We start from the raw sequence: 13659 nt of genomic DNA on the forward strand, positions 1-13659 counted from the left end.
AGCAAAATTATAAACTTTTTGTTAGTGCCATTTGTTTTAGAACAATTATAAAGATTCTGTTTGTGCCATTAGTTTTCAAATTTGAAAACACTTTTTTTGTTTTCTTTGTTGCTTTATTTATTTTATTATGTTTCTACTTACAGCAAAATACTTATTGTTGCTATTTTTATTTTTTTCAAGTTTTTTTGTTTTGTTTTCTGCATTATTTATTTTCTTTTGGTTTTTTGCTTTATTTTTTAATTCTTTTTGCTTTTAGGTTAGCAAAATTATAAATTTTTTTGTTAGTGCCATTTGTTTTAGAACAATTATAAACTTTCTGTTTGCGCCATTAGTTTTCAAATTTGAATAGTTAAAATTTGAATTCATTGAAATTTGTGTGAATCACAAGTTTGTGAGCTCAACAAGGCGTGGAGGGACGGGCTTATAAACCGGTGTGAGCGCCCTTCGGTTGGCGAGGTTGTCAAATTCATAGTTTTCAAATGAACTCTAAAAAAGTTGGCATAGCATGTGCATGTACAAAACGGACAATGGTATCATACTCGTCTGTTACAAAGTTGGCATGGTATCATCATAATAGTTGCGGGAGAAAGTCCTCACTTTTTCTTCGCTTGTGTCGTTTGCTTATTGCGCCGTAACCATGGGTAATCTTCATCATTTATCAGGATGCCTGGGTCAGCCTTGACTTTGAAGGGGGAAATTTCATGAAACTTTTCATACTCTTCAGACATGTCTGTCTTGCCCTCCACTCCCAGGATGTCCCTTTTTCCTGAAAGAACTATGTGGCACTTTGGCTCATCGTATGATGTATTCGCTTCCTTATCTTTTCTTTTCCTCGGTCTGGTAGACATGTCCTTCACATAGATAACCTGTGCCACATGATTGGCTAGGACGAACGGTTCATCAGTGTACCCAAGATTTTTCAGATCCACTGTTGTCATTCCGTACTGTGGATCTACCTGTACCCCGCCTCCAGACAGATTGACCCACTTGCACTTAAAGAAAGGGACCTTAAAATCTACTCCGTAGTCAAGTTCCCACATGTCTACTATGTAACCATAATATGTGTCCTTTCCCCTGTCGGTTGCTGCATCAAAGCGGACACCGCTGTTTTGGTTGGTGCTCTTTTCATCTTGGTCAGTCGTGTAAAATGTATTCCCATTTATTTCGTATCATTTCCAAATCATTACAGTCAAAGATGGTCTCCTGGACAACACGTACAGCTCATCACAAACAATGTTGTCACCTCTGAGATGTGTTTCCAACCAACTGCTGGAAGTCATGATGTGTTCACATGTAATCCAGTCGTCGCACTGCTCCGGGTGTTTGGAGCGCAGACTATTCTTGTGTTCATCGACATACGGGGTCACCAAGGTAGAGTTCTGTAGAACTATGTAGTGTGCTTGAGACCAAGAATATCCGTCCCTGCATATTATTGAGTCCCTTCCAAGCGTGCCTTTTCAAGTCAGTATCCCCTCATACCGCGATTTAGGGAGACCTATCTTCTTAGGGCCAGGAATGAAGTGAACACAAAACCCGATGACATCCTCTGTTTGATGGCCCATGGAGATGCTTCCTTCTGGCCTAGCGCGGTTACGAACATATTTCTTTAGGACTCCCATGAACCTATCAAAGGGGTACATATTGTGTAGAAATACGGGCCCCAGAATGACAATCTCGTCGACTAGATGAACTAGGACGTGCGTCATGATATTGAAGAAGGATGGTGGGAACACCATCTCGAAACTGACAAGACATTGCGCCACATCACTCCTTAGTGTTGGTACGATTTCTGGGTCGATCACCTTCTGAGATATTGCATTGAGGAATGCACATAGCTTCACAATGGCTAATCAGACGTTTTCCGGTAGAAGCCCCCTCAATGCAACCGGAAGCAGTTGCGTCATAAACACGTGGCAGTCATGAGACTTTAGGTTCTGGAACTTTTTCTCTGGCATATTTATTATTCTGTTTATATTCGACGAGAAGCCAGTCGGGACCTTCATGCTGAGCAGGCATTGAAAGAAGATTTCTTTCTCTTCTTCCGTAAGAGCGTAGCTGGCAGGACCTTCATACTGCTTCGGAGGCATGCCCTCTTTTTCATGCAAGCGTTGCAGGTCCTCTCCTGCCTCAGGTGTATCTTTTGTCTTCCCATACACGCCCAAGAAGCCTAGCAGGTTCACGCAAAGGTTCTTCGTCATGTGCATCACGTCGATCGAAGAGCGGACCTCTTGGTCTTTCCAGTAGGGTAGGTCCCAAAATATAGATTTCTTCTTCCACATGGGTGCGTGATTCTCAGCGTCATTCGGAACAGCTAGTCCGCCGGGACCCTATCCAAAGATTACGTGTAAATCATTGACCATAGCAAGTACGTGATCACCGGTACGCATGGCGGGCTTCTTCCGGTGATCTACCTCGCCTTTGAAATGCTTCCCTTTCTTTCGACATTGATGGTTGGTCGGAAGAAATTGACGATGGACCAGGTACACATTCTTCCTGTAGCTTCCCAGGTATATACTATCGGTGTCAAGTAAACAGTGCGTGGATGTGTGGTATCCCTTTTTTGTCTGTCCTGAAAGGTTACTGAGAGCGGGCCAATCGTTGATGGTCACGAACAGCAACGCCTTTAGGTCAAATTCCGCCTTTTTGTGCTCATCCCACGTACGTACACCGTTTCCATTCCACAACTGTAAAAGTTCTTCAACTAATGGCCTTAGGTACACATCAATGTCGTTGCTGGGTTGCTTAGGGCCTTGGATGAGAACTGGCATCATAATGAACTTCCGCTTCATGCACATCCAAGGAGGAAGGTTATACATACATAGAGTCACAGGCCAAGTGCTGTGATTGCTGCTCTGCTCCCCGAAAGGATTAATGCCATCCGCGCTTAAAGAAAACCATACGTTCCTTGGGTCCTTTGCAAACTCATCCTAGTACTTTCTCTCGATTTTCTCCACTGCGACCCGTCAGCTGGTGCTCTCAACTTCCCTTCTTTCCTACGGTCCTCACTGTGCCATCGCATCAACTTGGCATGCTCACCATTTCTGAACAAACGTTTCAACCATGGTATTATAGGAGCATACCACATCACCTTTGCAGCAACCCTCTTCCTGGGAGGCTTGCCGTCAACATCACCAGGGTCATCTCGTCTGATCTTATACCGCAATGCACCGCATACCGGACATGCGTTCAGATCCTTGTAGGTACCGCGGTAGAGGATGCAGTCATTAGGGCATGCATGTATCTTCTCCACCTCCAACCCTAGAGGGCATACGACCTTCTTTGCTGCGTATGTACTGTGGGCAATTCGTTATCCTTTGGAAGCTTCTTCTTCATTATTTTCAGTAGCTTCTCAAATCCTTTATCAGGCACAGCATTCTCTGCCTTCCACTGCAGCAATTCGAGTACGGTACCGAGCTTTGTGTTGCCATCTTCGCAATTGGGGTACAACCCTTTTTTGTGATCCTCTAACACGCGATCGAACTTCAGCTTCTCCTTTTGACTTTCACATTGCGTCCTTGCATCGACAATGACCCGGCGGAGATCATCATCATCGGGCACATCGTCTTGTTCTTCTTGATCTCCAGCAGCTTCGCCCGTTGCAGCACCATCGTGCACATCGTCTGGTGCATCTTGATGTTCAGTAGCATCACCGTATTCAGGGGGCACATAGTTGTCAGCGTACTGTTCTTCCTCGCCGTCTTCCATCATAACCCCTATTTCTCCGTGCCTCGTCCAAACATTATAGTGTGGCATGAAACCCTTGTAAAGCAGGTGGGTGTGAAGGATTTTCCGGTCAGAGTAAGACTTCGTATTCCCACATATAGGGCATGGACAACACATAAAACCATTTTGCTTCTTTGCCTCAACCACTTCGAGAAAATCATGCACGCCCTTAATGTACTCGGAGGTGTGTCTGTCACCGTACATCCATTGTCGGTTCATCTGCGTGCATTATATATAATTAAGTGTGTCAAAAATCATTACAGAACATCATGAATAGATAATTAAGTGACCAAATTAATAGAAGTTCATTATCACATAAAAACCAAAGTACATACATAGTTCTCATCTAACAACATAAAGCTCTGCAGAGCATCTAAATTAATTAAACCATACATTGAAACTATGTAAAACATTTCAATGCGAAAGCAAATGCGATCATAATCGCAACCAAGGTAACAACTGATCCAATGGCATAATGATACCAAGCCTCGGTATGAATGGCATATTTTCTAATCTTTCTCATCTTCAAGCGCATTGCATCCATCTTGATCTTGTGATCATCGACGACATCCGCAACATGCAACTCCAATATCATCTTCTCCTCCTCAAGTTTTTTTATTTTTTCCTTCAAGAAATTGGTTTCTTCTTCAACTAAATTTAACCTCTCGACAATAGGGTCGGTTGGAATTTCCGGTTCAACAACCTCCCAGATAAATAAATCCTATGTCACGTTGGTCGGCATAATTTTCATAAACAATAAATGAACCAATAGTTATGAAAAGATAATATATACCACATCCGAATCATAGACAGGACGAGGGCCGACGGGGGCGGATACCAAAACCATCGCACTATATAAGATGCAATAATAAAAGTAAGAAAATAATACAAGTATCTATCTAAACATACAAGTAAGAATATTTTTCCTTTCAGAACGAAGATAAGAACAAGAGGCTCACCACGGTGGTGCCAGCGATGAGATCGGCGCGGGTGATCGACGACGATGAAGACGGGGACGGGGCGTGACGGACCGCTAAACCTAGATAAATATTAAGAAAATGGAGCTTGGCGATCAAGCTTGGAGAGGAGAAACCTTAAGTAGTGTGGCTCGGGCATTCCATCGAACACCCTGTGTGCATAGGAGGTGAGCTAGAGCACCACCAAGCCCTCTCCCCCTCGGCCAGAAAAAAACGTAGCAGTGTGCTCTGCTCTTGCGCGAGGGGGTATATATAGGCACCACCACCGGTCCCGGTTGGTGGCATCAATCGGGGCTAAAGGGAAGCCTTTGGTCCGGGTTCATGCCACCAATCGGGACCAAAAGTGGTGGGCCAGGAGCCAGGCCCATTGGTCTCGGTTCGTCCCACCAACCGGGACCAAAAGGTCTGGACGAACCGGGACCAATGGCCCACGTGGCCCAGCCGGCCCCCTGGGTTCACGAACCGGGACAAATACCTCCATTTGTCCCGGTTCGTGGTAGAACCGGGACTAATGGGCTGAACCTGCCTCGGCCATTGCCCCCTTTTCTACTAGTGAATGCCCAGTTGTCTCAAGAGCTAGAGGAATGTAAGGCCCAAATGAAGGCCAATGTAGCCGAACAAGGGGAATCCAGAAAGGCCTCTTCTGGTAAGAATTTCCTTCTACCAGTTTGTTTGTTCGACATGGTTTGGAAATCTGACGAAAGATTTGGCAGACAATCCCGGAGGAAATCCGAAGACTGTGGGAGATAATGAGCTGCATCTGCGAAGTCAGCTGAAGGTGTGCGAACGCGTGCTGATGCAGTCTATTTAGTAGAAGAATAAGCTGCAAGATGCTAATATCCGACTGACCGTCGAATTGAAAGATGTTCGGGCTCAGCTCGCGGACTCCGTGAAGGAGAACTGGAGGCTTCGACGCGGCATTTATATTAAGTGCTTGAACAAACTGTAGTATAGTTCGGCGAGGAAGCGTATTGACAGAGTTATGTCTGCAGGTATGTTGACGGGCCGTCCTGAAGTGGAGATGCCTGGTTCCGCGGGCGATGTGCTGCAGGAACTATCACAACTGCACGAACGAGCTCAGCAGGTGATGCAGGGTATGGCCCAGGCCATGTGGCCATCTGCTTCCCTACCACGAGGCATGAGCGAGCTTGTAGAGATGCTCAAAAAAGCACGGCGACGCTTCCAATTATGGAAGATATCGGCCTGCCGGCAAAGGTGCTAGGGAAGCTTGGGCCATGGTGAAGAGGCGATACGCCAAGGCTGACCCGAACCATATGGCCGAAGTCGGACCGGTTGGGTCAGATGGGCAAGAGATACCCGTTATCCTGGTATATGACCAAGTAGCGTTAGCTGCAAAGTATTCCCAACAGGATTGTAAGCTAGACAGCCTGTTGGACGGTATAGAGGAAGAGTACAGCCAGTCTAAATGACTATGTAATTTGAATGGGCTTATGTACTCCCTAGCCGGATTGAAAAACATTTGTCATGGCGGACCTTTGCTTCAGCCCCCGGATCCGACAGTCCGGGGTGTATCCGAATACCCACATAGTTATGAAAAACCGGGGTATGCGTGGAAACCAGGCGTAGGGGTCATAAGTGCTTGAACAGACAAGTACCCAACTAGTTATGTTATATTACATGGATAGTAAGAAACATCTTCCAGAGAAAATAGTTTCGTTAGTGTTCCTTTCTCTGAGTGCACATGCATCGATGTGCATGTCCGAACTGCGAACAAAAGCGCAGGAAACAGAACATCTGGGTATTTTCGTTGTAATGAACGAGAACATCTTTTGTTCAACGACCGAATATTTCCTGAAGAATGCTAGCTTTCGGCTTCACCCAGTCTGAGGTACACATCCGGCTCAACCGGCAGTAACAATCGCGGAGGTGCTCCCTTTATGCCCTAGCCGAATTAACGGGAACGTAGGGCATAAATACAAGAGCCAGGCAACCCAGCATGGCCAAAATATAAGTCATATTGATGCATATAATGGTGAAGAAAAGGCACACATGGAAAGAAAAATGCATATGTGGCTGGCAAGGAGCCATTAAAGTAGTTGTGTTTAGCATCTGAATCGGAAGCCCGCAGGTATATAGTGTGCACGCATAGTGCGGCCGGAGTGATCAAGACATCCATACAGTTTTAAGGCTGTATGTTAAAAAGGAAAAAGAGGGTGAGAAAGGAAGAAAGAGAATATAATTAAGAGGCAGAGTTAAGGAGACGAACACTAAGTTCGGCGCTAGGTGTAGAATCTCCGGAGTCTGGCCGCGTTCCATGGGTTCGGCTCAAGTCTGTTATCAGATGCACTGCGCAAATGGTACGCTCCTCCTGTGATAACTTTATCAACGATGAAGGGACCCTCCCACTTGGGTTTGAGCTTGTCCTTCTTCTTCTCGGGGAGGCATAGAACGAGTTTGCCAATGTTATAAGTTTTGGCCGGTACTTCTCTGCTTTGATACCTTCGAGCCTATTGTTGATAGTATGTGGAACGGGCTTTAGCGACATCACGCTCCTCTTCCAAAGCATCTAAGTTGTCCTGTCGATCTAATTCGGCTTCCTTCTCTTCATACATGCGCACGCGAGGTGAGTCATGGATTATATCGTAGGGCAGCACTGCTTCTGCCCCGTACACCATAAAAAATGGTGTGTATCCGGTGGTACGATTCGGCTTGGTACGAAGCCCCCAGAGGACAGAGTCAAGCTCCTCGACCCAATGTGTGTATGATTCCGTCAAGAATCGCACTAGTCTGGGTTTGATGCCACTCATGATGAGACCATTTTCACGTCTGACTTGACCGTTTGTTTGGGGGTGATAGGCAGAGGCGTAGTCGAGCTTGATGCCCATTTTTCCGCACCAGTTTTTCACCTCATCGGCTTTAAAATTAGAGCCATTGTCGGTGATGATGCGGTGGGGCTAGGGAGTCCTGGATAAGGGGGTATCTGGACAGCCAGACTATATTCATCGTCCGGACTATAGAAGCATCAAGATACAAGACTCAAGACTTCGGCTCGTGTCCGGATGGGACTCTCCTTTGCGTGGAAGACAAGCTTGACGATCCGGATATTATGTTTCCTTCCTTGTAACCGACTCCGTGTAAACCCTAGCTCTCCGATATCTATATAAACTGGTGAGCATGGTCCTTAGAAGGCCGATCACAATTACAATCATACCATCATAGGCTAGCTCTTAGGGTTTAGCCTCTACGATCTCGTGGTAGATCTACTCTTGTATTCCACATATCTTCAATATTAATCAAGCAGGAAGTAGGGTTTTACCTCCATCGAGAGGGCCCGAACCTGGGTAAACATTGTGTCCCTTCCTTCCATTTACCATCAGCCTAAGACGCACAGATCGGGACCACCTACCCGAGATCTGCCGGTTTTGACACCGACATTGGTGCTTTCATTGAGAGTTCCTATGTGTCGTCGCTTCGAGGCTTAATGGCATCTTCAATCGTCAACAACACGGTCCAGGGTGAGACTTTTCTCCCCGGACAGATCTTTGTGTTCGGCGGCTTCGCACTGCGGGCCAATTCGCTTGGCCAGTTGGAGCAGATCGACAGCTTCGCCCCTGGCCACCAGATCAGGTTCGGAAACTTGAACTACACGGCAGATATCCACAGAGACTTGATCTTCGACGGATTCGAGCCTGCGCCAGGAGCGCCGGACAGCCACGACGAGCACGGCCTAGACCTGCTATCTGACAGTGCCCGGGACATCATCCCTGAGGCAGCCCCGGATCTAAATCCAGGGCAGGTTGCGTTGCCTACGGACAGAGGGCTGGACCCCACCCCGCAGTCCGCACACTTATCGGCAGTGGAGCCGAACACGGGTCTCACCTCTGTGGGGGCCTGTAACCCTGGGCCGCTTGACTCATATCCGGCTGTTGCTCCTGGTCCGCTCACTCTCAAGCTAGCCGAGCCAGGCTGGGATCCAGTAATGGAGTTTACCGCTGCGGACGTCTTTCAACACTCGCCCTTTGGCGACATGCTAAACTCATTGAAGTCTCTCTCTTTGTCAGGAGGCTCTGGGCCGAACTATGTCCGGCTTGAGTGGGAAGCGGGCGACGAAAGAATTCGCTGCCCACCCACCACCCACTTTGTGGCCACGATCGATTATTTAACCAACGTGCTCGACTTCGAATTCGAAGACATCGACGGTATGGACGATGATGCAGGAGACATACAGGAGCCACCACTCACAGGGCGGTGGACAGCCACCTCTTCATATGATATATATATGGTGGACACTCCAAAAGAAACCAACGGCGATGAGGCAACGGAGGATAACCCCTCCAAGAAGAAAGCAAAGCATGGGCGTCGCCAGCGCCGCTCCAAGCCCTGCCAAGGCAATACCGGCATCGGAGACGATAATAATCCGGACGGTGCCGACAATGAATACAACCCCGATCAGCCCACCTTCGAGCAAGCCGAACAGGAAGACGGGCATGACATCCCAGATGAACAGGCGACAGACAGGTATCCAGAGGAGGACAACTACATGCCCCTCTCCGAAGACGAGATTAGCCTCGGCGACGACGAGTTCGGCGTACCCGAAGACCCCGCAGAGCAGGAGCGCTTCAAGAGCCGGCTTATTGCCACTGTGAGAAGACTAAAGAAGAAGTAGCAGCAGCTCCAAGCTGATCAAGATCTGCTCACAGACAGATGGACAAAAGTCCTGGCAGCCGAGGAATATGGACTCGAGCGCCCCACGGCTGACCGATCGCCTCGATGTCGGGACAAAACGGCATATCAGCCATAACACTAGCCTGTACCCCCGCGCCGGTTTACTACGACCCGAGGCAATACTCAGGACCTGCGCGATAAACTGGATAACGCCGCAGGACAACCAAGATCGATATACGGATCACGGGGGCGCGCCGAAGCACACGACGATGACCATCATACCGGATACACTAACAGTAATCCGGCCGGGCCGAATACAACCAGTCAGACGCAGCCGGACTGCACCGTGACATAGCCCGACATAGAGGCGCGACACCCCCCCTATGCTTCACTAATGAAGTGATGGATCATGAATTCCCAGAAGGGTTTAAACCCATAAACATCGAATCATATGATGGCACTACAGACCCCGCGGTATGGATCGAGGATTTCCTTCTCCACATTCACATGGCCCGCGGAGATGATCTACATGACATCAAGTATCTTCCCCTTAAGCTCAAAGGACCTACCCAACACTGGCTAAACAGCCTGCCTGCAAATTCCATTGGCGGTTGGGAAAATCTGGAAGACGCATTTCTTGACAACTTCCAGGGCACATATGTGCGACCTCCGGATGCCGATGACTTGAGCCACATTACTCAACATCCCGGAGAATCAACCAGGAAATTCTGGACTCGGTTCCCAACTAAAAAGAACCATATAGTCGACTTTCCGGACACCGAAGCCCTGGCGGCTTTTAAGCATAATATCCGTGACGAGTGGCTCGCCAGACACCTCGGCCAGGAGAAACCCAAGTCCATGACAGCTCTTACGACACTAATGACCCGCTTTTGCGCGGGCGAGGACAGCTGGTTGGCTCGCAGTAGCACTACACCACATTCTGGAACTTCAGATGTCCGGGACAATAATGGCAAGCCACGGCGCAACAGACATAAGCGACGGAACAACGGTGACAACACCTAGGATACGGCGGTCAATGTCAGATTCAGCGGATCGAAATCCGTTAAGCGGACGAAGCCATTTAAGCGTAACAATCAAGGACCGTCCAGTCTGGACTGTATACTGGAGCGCTCGTGCCAAATTCATGGCACCCCGGACAAGCCAGCCAACCACACCAACAGAGACTGCTAGGTCTTTAAACAGGCCGGCAAAAAAAACGCCGAAAACAAGGACAAGGGGCTGCACAGCGACGATGACAATGAGCCCTGGCATCCGAACATGGGGGGGGGCAGAAGAAATTTCCCCCCCAGGTGAAAACGGTCAACATGATGTATGCCACCCACATCCCCAAGCGGGAACGGAAGCGAGCACTACGGGACATATATGCGATGGAGCCATTCGTCCCCAAATTCAATCCATGGTCAGCTTGTCCAATCACCTTTGATCGTAGGGATCATCCTACCAGCATCCCTCACGGTGGCTCAGCCACATTGGTTTTTGACCCAATCATAGACGGATTTCACCTCACAAGAGTCCTTATGGACGAAGGCAGCAGCCTGAACCTGCTTTATTAGGACACAGTGCGGAAGATGGGCATTGATCCTTCGAGGATCAAGCCCACCAAAACCACCTTTAAAGGTGTCATTCCTAGAGTAGAGGCCTGTTGCACGGGCTCTATAACATCGGAAGTGGTCTTCGGATCTCCGGATAAGTTCCAAAGCGAAGAGTTAATCTTCGACATCGTCCCTTTCCGCAGTGGTTACCGCGCCCTGCTCGGACGAACCGCATTTGCTAGGTTCAATGCGGTACTACACTATGCATACCTCAAGCTCAAGATGCCAAGCCCGCGCGGGGTCATAATAGTCAACGGAAATATGGACCGCTCTCTCCGTATAGAAGAACATACTGCGGCCCTTGCGGCAGAAGTACAATGCGGCCTCCTCCGGCAAACCACCAATCCGGCGACGACATTATTAAGCTCCGTCAAGTGAGGGCGGAACACCCCGCAGGAAGATCAGCAGGCACGACAAGAGCAGGACTAGCAATCCGGCCTCCGCTCAAATCCCATCAAAGCTGCATTCGTGCCACGCGCACACAATTACGCACTCAAAGTAACATGGGCATAGGCGGAGGCGTATCAGGGGCTCAGTTAACAGTACGGTATTGCTTCGTAACCCTTCCATTCACCCTTACACTACTAGGGAAAAGCCTATACACAGAATCTTAGCAGCAGTGCGGCTCAAAAAGAAGCGCTGCTGCTAATTAGTAGAAGCGCGTGTGCGGGAAACTCGCTGCTGATAAGTTTTTAGCAGTAGCGCGCTCTGTCTAAACCACGCTGCTACAAATATCGACCGGCGGTGTTCACCGAGGTCAATTTAGCAGTAGCGCCGTGGCCAGAAGCGCGCTACTGCTATGGATGTAGTAGTAGCGCGCTTTTACTGAGATCGCTCTTGCTACATTTCAAATTGGCAAATTTTTTTGTCACTGTTAGCAGTAGCGCCGTGGCCCAAAGGGCGCTGCTGCTAATTCTTTATCAGCAGCGCGTTTCTGCTCCTGCGCTACTGCTAACCCGCACCAACCCACCACCTTTCCCCATCCGTGCCTCCCCTCCCCCTCCTCTCTTCCCTTCCCCCTACCTCCCCCACATGCTCCCACTGTCACTCTTCTTATTCCTCAATACTTCTCCCCCATTACTCTTTCTCTTCTATCCACCTTTCTCTCTCTTCATTACTCCTACCTAACTACACCACCTCCATTAATGCATCTCCTTTCTCTTTTTCCTTTCCCCTCCACTAGTTGAAGTTGTATCCTCCCAAATTAGGTAGCTAGGTATAACTAGGATTTAGTTAAGTGACCTATTTGCCCCCTAACTAGATCTATCTTTGTCAAGAAGAGCTTTGTGCACTTTTGATCTCCCTACAACATCATCTCCACCATGTGCTCGATCTCCATCGAGATAGAGGTGATGAAAATTTCATGCTTTTGCAAAATGGGAATATGTTTATGTGTGTGTGATATGTTTGTGGAAATTGTGTGTGTGGCACGCCAAATTGTGCTTTTGAGTTGCCTATGTTTTGCCGAAATGTCGATTTATTTCCGTTTCGGTGAATTCCGGGCAAACTCTAGATCCATATATGTCCTATTTTTAGGGAAGGTCATGCCAAATTTTTGTATGACTTTGATGCATGCATGTATTTTTATAATCAATTTGTTTATTATTACCGTGCAGAGTTGACGATGGTCAGTGGAACGATGGTGGACAGGTGGTTGCGGTCGGCGGTGCAGGACATGAAAGAAAATAACCGGACAGAGGTTTTATGTCCGTGTCAAAAAATGCAAAGGAATAGTTTGGCTCGACCCCCATGACGATGGTCGTGTCGAAGCGCACCTGCTCATGACTGGTTTCATGGATGGCTATACTCGGTGGATAACTGAAGATGAGGATGACGATGTTGAGGATGTCGACGGGGCCGGCAATGATGACATGGGGCAAGACGAAGAGATGATCGATAATGGCGGCGGGGAAGAGGCCGGACATGGCGGCGGAGAAGGGGCCGAACATGGCCGAGGAGAAGGGGCCAGACATGGCGGCGGAGAGAACGACATGGACTCCATGCAGCAGAGTTCATAGGTACTAAGTTCAATCGTGCGGGACCCTCATGTTCAAGCATTGCTTCGCAACGAGACGAGTACTGAGAGAGCTGCTTCTAGAGAGGAGGCTAAGTTGGAGCAACTGGTCGTAGACTCGAACACTCCATTGTATGATGGTTGCAATCCTGAGGTGACCCGCTTGAGTTTCACGCTCCAACTCCTGAAGACGAAGGCTAAAAACAAATGGACTGACACTAGCCTCGATGAGCATCTCAAGTACCTAAAGGATGTTCTTCCCGCGGGTAATCTATGTCCTACTAGTGTTGATGAGGCCAAGAAGATCGTGTGCCCTCTTGATCTGCCACACGTTAGATATCATGCTTGCATCAACGATTGCATAATTTATCGGAAGGAGCACACGGAAAAAACAAGATGTCCGGTGTGCAGTGCTTCTCGATACAAGAAGGCCGGGAAGAAATGTCCCCAGAAAGTTGTATGGTACTTACCGATCACTCCCCGTCTCCAGAGGTATTTTGTAGATCCCAAGGAAGCAAAGCTAATGCGCTGGCACGCGGAGAGGAAGAAGCCCGACGATGGAGATGATCCGAAGCTGAGACACGTGAAGGATAGAAGCCAGTGGAGAGTGTTGAACAGCTTCTATCGGTATTTTGAATGTGATGCAAGGAACATCATGCTCGGCGCGTGTACCGATGGCATGAATCCGTTTGGCAACCAGAACACC

The sequence above is a fragment of the Triticum aestivum genome, chromosome 7B (genome assembly GCF_018294505.1).
Source record: "Triticum aestivum cultivar Chinese Spring chromosome 7B, IWGSC CS RefSeq v2.1, whole genome shotgun sequence".
Lineage (NCBI taxonomy): Eukaryota > Viridiplantae > Streptophyta > Magnoliopsida > Poales > Poaceae > Triticum > Triticum aestivum.